The sequence below is a fragment of the Vitis riparia genome, unplaced genomic scaffold (genome assembly GCF_004353265.1).
Source record: "Vitis riparia cultivar Riparia Gloire de Montpellier isolate 1030 unplaced genomic scaffold, EGFV_Vit.rip_1.0 scaffold510_pilon_pilon, whole genome shotgun sequence".
Lineage (NCBI taxonomy): Eukaryota > Viridiplantae > Streptophyta > Magnoliopsida > Vitales > Vitaceae > Vitis > Vitis riparia.
In genome coordinates, this window is record NW_023269693.1 from 532,135 (window position 1) to 540,138 (window position 8,004).

An 8,004-nucleotide genomic window follows, 5' to 3' on the forward strand; every position below is an offset into this window, starting at 1 on the left:
TCGACAGCCTTGAGCAGTTCATAGCATCTAAAGTCGTGAGCTCACAACCCAAAGTCATTCATGTCAACCATAACCCTAAGTTGTTCATAGTATCTAGAGCCCCGAGCTCACGACCCAGAGTCGTTCATGTCATCCAGACTCTTGAGTTATTCATAGCATCTAGAATGCTGAGCTCATGACCTAGAGTTGTTCATTTCAACCATAACCCTAAGTTATTCGTAGCATTTAGAGCCCTGAGCTCACTACCTGGAGTCATTCATGTCACCCATAACCTTATGTTGTTCGTAGAATTTAGAGCCATGGCTCACAACCAAGAATTGTTCATATCATCTACAACCTTGAATTGTTCATAACATATAGAGGCTTGAGCTCACGGGATCGTTATTCCTTCATATCATCTAATACCCTGAGTTCTTCATAGCATCTAAAGTCATAAGCTCATGACCCAAAGTAGCTCATGTCACGCACAACCTTGATTTGTTCATAGCCTTTAGAGTCATGAGCTCATGATTGGGTCTCGTTCTTGTTAGCCATGACCCTGAGTTGTTCATGGCATGTAGGTCCCTGAGCTCACGACCAAGAGTCCTCCATGTCATCCACTGTCCTTAGCTTTTATAGCATTTAAAGCCATTAGCTCATGACCAAGAATCATTCATATCATCCTTAACCCTAAGTTGTTCATGACATCTAGATGCCTAAGGTCATGGGATCCCGAGTCGTTCATATCATCCATAATAATGAGGTGTTCATAATATCTAGGGTCCTGAGCTCACGTCCCAAGGTCGTTTATTCATCCACAACCCTAAGTTGATCATTGTGTCTAAAAGCTTGAGTTCATGACCTAAAATTGTTCATATCATCCATAACCCTGAGTTGTTCATAACATCTATATCCTTGAGCTCATAACCCATAGTAGTTTCTCTCATTAACAGGCATAAGTTGTTCATAGCATCTAGAACCCTGAGTTCACGACCTGGCGTTGTTCATGTTAACCATAAGCCCACACTCTTCATAATATGTAGAGCTCTAAGCTCATGACCTAGAGTCGTTCATGTCATCCACAACCTTGGGTTGTTCATAGCATCTAGAACCCTCAACTCACAACCCAAAATCATTCATGTTAACTATAACCTTGAGTTGTTCATAACATCTAAAGTGTTGAGCTCACGACCTAGATTTGTTGATGTCAAACATTGCCCTGAGCTGTTCATAATATCTAGAGCCTGGAGCTCACTACCCAAAGTCATTCATGTCATCCACAGCCCTCGGTTGTTCATAGAATTTAGAGTCATGAGCTCAATACCAAGAACTATTCGTATGATCCACAACCTTGAGTTGCTCATAAAATCTAGAGGACTAAGGTCACAAGATCATGAGCCGTTGATATCATCCACAACCTTGAGTTGTTCATAGTATCCAAAGTCTTGAGCTCATGACTCAAATTAGCTCGTGTCATTAACAACTATGAGTTGTTTATAACATCTAGAGCCTTGAGCTCATGACCCAAAATCATTCTTATCAACCACAACCCTAAGCTTTTCATAACATATAAAGCCTTAAGCTCACAATTTAGAGTCTTTCATGTGGTGCACAACCTTGAGTTGTTCATAGCATTTAAAGGCATTGGCTCACAATGAAGAATCATTATCCTCAACCTTGAGTTGTTCATAACATCTAGAAGCTTGGGCTCATGAGATCCAAAGTCATTCATATCATCCATAACTTTGAACTCAGGACCCGGAGTCATTCATGTCATCCACAACCATCAACTCATGAAGTAGATAAATTCATATCATCCACATCTTTGAATTATAATTAGCATCTAGAGACTTTACCTCACAGGATCCTCAGTCGTTCATGTCATCCATAATGCTTAGTTGTTCATAGCATCCATAGCCCTTAGCTCATGCCCTTGAGCAGTTTATATCATTCATAACCTTGAGCTATTCATAGTATTTAGAGTCATGAGCTCATGACCCAGATTCATTCATGTCAACCACAGGCCTAAGTTATTCATAGTATCTAGAGCCCTGAGCTAATGACCCAAAGTCATTCATGTCATCTGTAGCCTTGAGTTATTCATAACATTTATTGCATTGATCTCACGACCCAAAGTTCTTCTTGTCAACCATAGCTCTAAGTTGTTCATAACATTTAGAGCTCTGAGCTCACTACTTGGGGTCGTTCATGTCATCCATAACCTTAATCTATTCATATCATTTACAACCATTGGCTCATGACCAAGAATCGTTCATATCATCCTCAGCCCTGAGCTATTCATAGCATCTAAAGGACTAAACTCACGAAATCATGAGTCATTCATAGCATCCAAAGTTGTAAACTCATGTCCTAGAGTAGCTCGTGTCATCCATAATCCTTAGTTATTCATAGAATCTAGAGCCCTGAGCTCACAACCCCAACCTTCTTCTTATCAACCATAACCATGAGTAGTTCATAGCATCTAAAGGCTTGAGCTCACGACCTAGGGTTGTTCATAGCATATATAGGCTTAATCACATGATGTAGAATCATTATTAACATCCATAGCCCTCAGCGGTCCATAACATTTAGAGGCCTTAGGTAATAGGAGACTAAGTCATTCATATCATCCATAACTATGAGCCGTCCATAGCATCTACACCCTTGAGATCATGACCTAAAGTTGTTCAGGTCAACCGTAACCCTGAGTTGTTGATAGCATCTCGAGCCTTAAGCTCATGACCCAGAGTCATTCATGTCATCCATAATATTGAGCAGTTCATAGCATCTAAAGGCTTGAGCTCATGACAAAAAATCATTCATATTTTTCCCAACCTTGATCAGTTCATAAAATCTAAAGGACTGAGCTTACGAGATCCTAATTTGTTCATATCATTCACAACTTTGAATTATTCATAACTTCTAAAACCTTAAGCTAAGGACCCAAAGCCTTTCATGTCAACTACAACCCTGAGTTGTTCATAAAATCTTAAGGCCATGACTTGGAGTCATTCATGTCATCCACAACACTGAGTTGTTAAAAGCATCTAGAGCCTTAAGATCATGACTCAAAGTCATTCATATCAACCATAACCCTGAGTTGTTCATAGCATCTACAGGCCCGAGATCATGACTCGAAGTTGTTCTTTTCCACCACAGCCCCAAGCTATTCATAACATCTAGAGCCCTGAGCTCACGACCAGGAGTAGTTCATGTCATCAACAACCTTAGGTAGTTCAAAGAACCTAGACCTCTAAGCTTATGACTCAGAATCATTCAAGTCAACCCCAACCCCTGAGTTGTTCATCGTATCTATAGGATTGAGCTCAAGACTAAAGTCATCCATTTCATCCATAGCCCTAAGTTGTTCATTGCATCTAAAGTTATGAGCTCACAACCCAAAGTCATTCATGTCAACTACAACCCAGAGGTGTACATTGCATCTAGAGCCTTAAGCTCATGACATAGAGTCGCTCATGTCAACTAGTACCATTAGTAGTTTATAATATCTAGAATCTTGTGATCATGACCTGGAGTCATTCATGTCATCTACAAACTTAAGTAGTTCATAACTCTGAGCTGTTCAAAGCATCCAAAGCCTTGAGTTCATGACACGAAGTCATTCATGTCAACCACAACCCTAAATTATTTATAGTATATAGAGCCTAAAGCTCACGACCCAAAGTTGTCCATGTCATCCATAAACCTGAACTATTCATAGCATCTAGATCCCTTCGCTCATGACCCAAAGTCTTTAATGTGATCGAAAACCCAGACATATGTATGTCATCTACAACCCTTAGCTCATGACCTGGACTATTTCACATCAACCACAACCTTGAGTTGTTCAAAGAATTTGGAGGCCTCGGGTCATGACTGGTGTAATTTATGTCATCCAGAACATTGAGTTGTTAAGAGCATCTAGTGCCCTAAGCTCACAACCTGGAGTCTTCATGTCAACCACAAACCTACGCTGTTCATAACATCTAGAGCCTTAAGCTTATGACCCGGAGTCATTCATATTGACCACAACTCTAAGTAGTTCATAACATCTAGAGCCTTAGAACATGGAGTCATTCATGTCAACCATGGCCCTGAGTTGTTCATAGCATCTAAAGCCCTGAACTCATGACTTGGAGTCTTTCTTGTCATCAACAACCTTAAGTTGTGCATAGCATATAGAGCCCTAAGTTGTTCATAGAATCTAGAAGCCTAATCTCATGAACTAGAGTCATTCATGTTATTCACAACCCTTTTTTTTTATATATATAGAATCTACAGCTCTAAGCAATTCATAGCATCTAGAACCTTGAGCTCGTGATGGAGAATAATTCACATCATCCACAATTCTAAGCAATTCATAAGCTCTAGAGACATAAGCTCAGAGGATCTCGGGTCATTCATATTATCCATAACTCTAAACTCTTTATAGCATCTAGGGCCCTAGGCTCACAACTAGGAGTAGCTCCTGTCATCCATAGTCGAGAGTTGTTCATACCATCTAGAGCCTTAAACTCATGACCCAGAGTTGTTCATGTCAACCACAACCCTGAGCTATTCATAGCATCTAGAGCCCTGAGCTCTTGACTCGGAGTCTTTCATGTCATTGATAGCCCTAACCTATGTATAGAATCTAAAGCCCTCAACTCATGACTTGGAGTCTTTCATGTCATTGACAACCTTAAGTTGTGCATAACATCTAAAGCTCTAAGCTCATAACTAGGAGTCTTTGATTGTAACCACAACCTTGAGCTTTACATAAATTCTTGAGGCCTGATCCCATGACTTGAAATCATTCATGTAATTCACAACCCTAGTATGTTAATAGCATCTAGAGCCCTAAGCTCATGACCAAGAGTTGTTTGTATTTTCCACTACCCATAGCAGTTCATAGCATCTACCAACTTGAGCTCATGACACAGAATCGCTCATATCATCCACAACCTAGAGTGGTTCATAACATCTACAAACCTAAGCTCAAAGGATCCCAAGTTGTTTACATCATCCACAACTATCAATTGTTCGTAGATTTTAGATCCTTAAGCATAAAACCTAGAGTCTTTCATGTCAACCACCACCCTGATCTATTCATAGTATTTAAAGCCCTTAACTCATAACTCGGAGTCGTTCATATCATCCAACAACCCTAATTTTATCATAGCATCTAGTGCTTTGAGCTCATGACTTGGAGTTGTTCATGTCAACCATAACCCTGAGTTGTTCATAGCATCAAGAGTCTTGAGATCAAAACCTAGAGTCATTCATATCTTCCATAGCCCTGAGCAGTTCTTAGCATCTAGAAGCTTAAGCTCATGACATAGAATAATTCATATCATCCATGACCCTTAAGCAGTTCATAACATCAAGAGGTCTGAGCTCACGGGATCTCGAGTTGTACATATAATTAATAACTTTGAGTTCGTCATAGCATCCAGAGCCCTGAGATCATGACCCAAAGTAGAGCATATCATCCACAACTTTGAGCTGTTCATAGCATTTAGAGCCTTAAGCTCATGACTTAGAGTCATTCATGTCATCCACAACCCTGAGTTGTTTATAGTATCAAGAGTCAGGATTTCATGACCTAGACTCTTTCATGTCATCAAGAACCCAAACCTATGTATAGCATGTAGAGCCCTAAGCTCATGACCCAAGCTGATGAACCAGAGTTATTCATCTTATACACAACCCTAAGTTGTAATAGCATCTACAATCTAGAGCTCATAACCTAGAGTCATTCATGTCATCCATAATCCTTAGTAGTTTATATCATCTAGAGGCTTCAGCTCATGACACAGAATCATTCATATCATCCACAACCTTGAGTATTTCATAGCGTCTAGAGACTTAAGCTCATGGGATCCTGAGTCATTCATATTATCCACAACTCTAAGCTCTTTATAGCATCTACAACCTTGGTCTCATGATCTAGAGTAGGTCATGTCATCCATAACCTAGAGTTGTTCATAGCATCTAGAGCCTTAAGCTTACAATCCACAGTCATTCATGTCAACCACAACCTTGAGTTGTTCATAGTATCTAAAGCCATGAGTTCTTGATCCAGAGTCTTTCATGTCATCGACAACCCTAACTTGTGTATAGCATCTAGAGCCCTCAGCTCACGACCTGGAGCCTTTCTTGTCATCGATAACCTTAAGTTGTACATAACTTCTAAAGCCCTAAGCTCACGACTAGGATTCTTTGATCTCAACCACAGGCTTGAGCTGTTCATAGAATCTAAAGGCCTAAACCTATGACCCAGAGTCATTTATGCCATCCACAACTTTAACTACTCAGAATTGTTCATGTCAATTACCGCCCTGAGTTGTTCATAGCGTCTAGAGCCCTAAGCTCATGAACCAGAGTCATTCATATCTTCTACAGCCTTAAGTAGTTCATAGCATGTAGTAGCTTGAGCTCATGATACAGAATCGTTCAAATCATCTATAGTCTAGAGCGGTTCATAGCATCTATAATCCTAAACTCATGGGATCCCAAGTTGTTCATATCATTCACAACCCTGAGTTGTTCATACCTTCTAGAGCCCTTAGCTCAGGACCCAAAGTCTTTCATGTCAACCACTACCTTAAGTTGTTCATAATATCTAAATCTCTGAGCTCATAACCTAGAGTTGGTCATGTCATCTATAGCCTTGAGTTGTTGAAAGCATCTAGTGCCTTAAGCTCACCACCCAAAGATGTTCATGTCAGCTACAGCCTTGAGCCTTTCATAGCATCTAGAGCCTCGAGATCAAGACTCCAAGTCGTTCATGTCCTTCATAGTCCTGATCAGTTCAAAACATCTAGAGGCTTAAGCTCAGGAAGTAGAATCATTCATATCATCCCCAACTATAAGTTATTCATAACATCTAAAGGATTGAGCTCATGAGATCCTAAGTCGTTCATATAATCCACAACTCTGAGCTATTCACATCATTCACAACCTTAAGCTATTCATAACATCTAGAGCTCTGAGCTCATAACTCGAAATCGTTCACGTTAACCATAATCCTAAGTTGTTCATAGTATCTAGAGCCTTGAGCTTTCGACCCAGATTTTTTATGTCATGAACAACCTTGAGTTATTCATAGCAGCTAGAGCTCTAAGCTCATGATGTATAGTCTTTCATGTCATTGACAACCTTAAGTTGTGTATAGCATCTAGAGCCCTGTGCTCATGACTCGGAGTCGTTCATGTCAACCACAACCTTGAGTTGTTCATAAAATCTAAAGGCCTGCGCTCAGGACCTGAAGATGTTCATGTTATCCACAACCCTGAGTTTTCAATAGCATCTAAAGCCCTGAGCACCCAACCCATAGTCGTTCATGTCACCCATAACACTGAGGAGTTCATGTAATCTAAGGGCTTAAGCTCAAGATGCAGAATCATTAAAATCCTCCATAACCCTTAGCTATCCATAGCATCTAAAGGCTTGAGCTCATGGGATCCTAACTCGATCATATCATGCACAACTCTTAGTTGTTCATAGTATCCAGAGCCTTGAGCTCACAACCTAGAGTCATTCATGTTAACCATAACCCTGAGTTATTCATAGCATCTAGAGCCTTGAGCTCTCGACGTAGGGTTTGCCCATACCTGTGTATAGAATCTAGATCCCTCAGTCCATGACCAAGAGTCTTTCATGTATTTGACAGCCTTAAGATGTGCATATCATTTAGACCCTTTAGCTCACGACTTAGGGTCTTTCATGTCAATTAAAATCCTATATTCATAGAATCTAGAGGCCTAATGTCATAGGATGCTTCAAATAAGCCTTCCCATGGGCTTATATAGAACCTAAGAAGCTTTTGGAGATTCCTACACTTAGCCATTAGTGGGAAGAGTGTGAAAGGTCCTAGAAATGCCTATAGAAGTCAACACATCTCTATACTATGGTGGAAGGCATGAGAGGAGTCCAGGTCTTTCTAGAGAATTCTAGAGATCTCTTGTACATAGAGTTGTGTAGAGTATTCTAAAATCTTCTTGATTTGTAAGGAACCCTCCAAGGTTCTAGAGAGTTCCATTG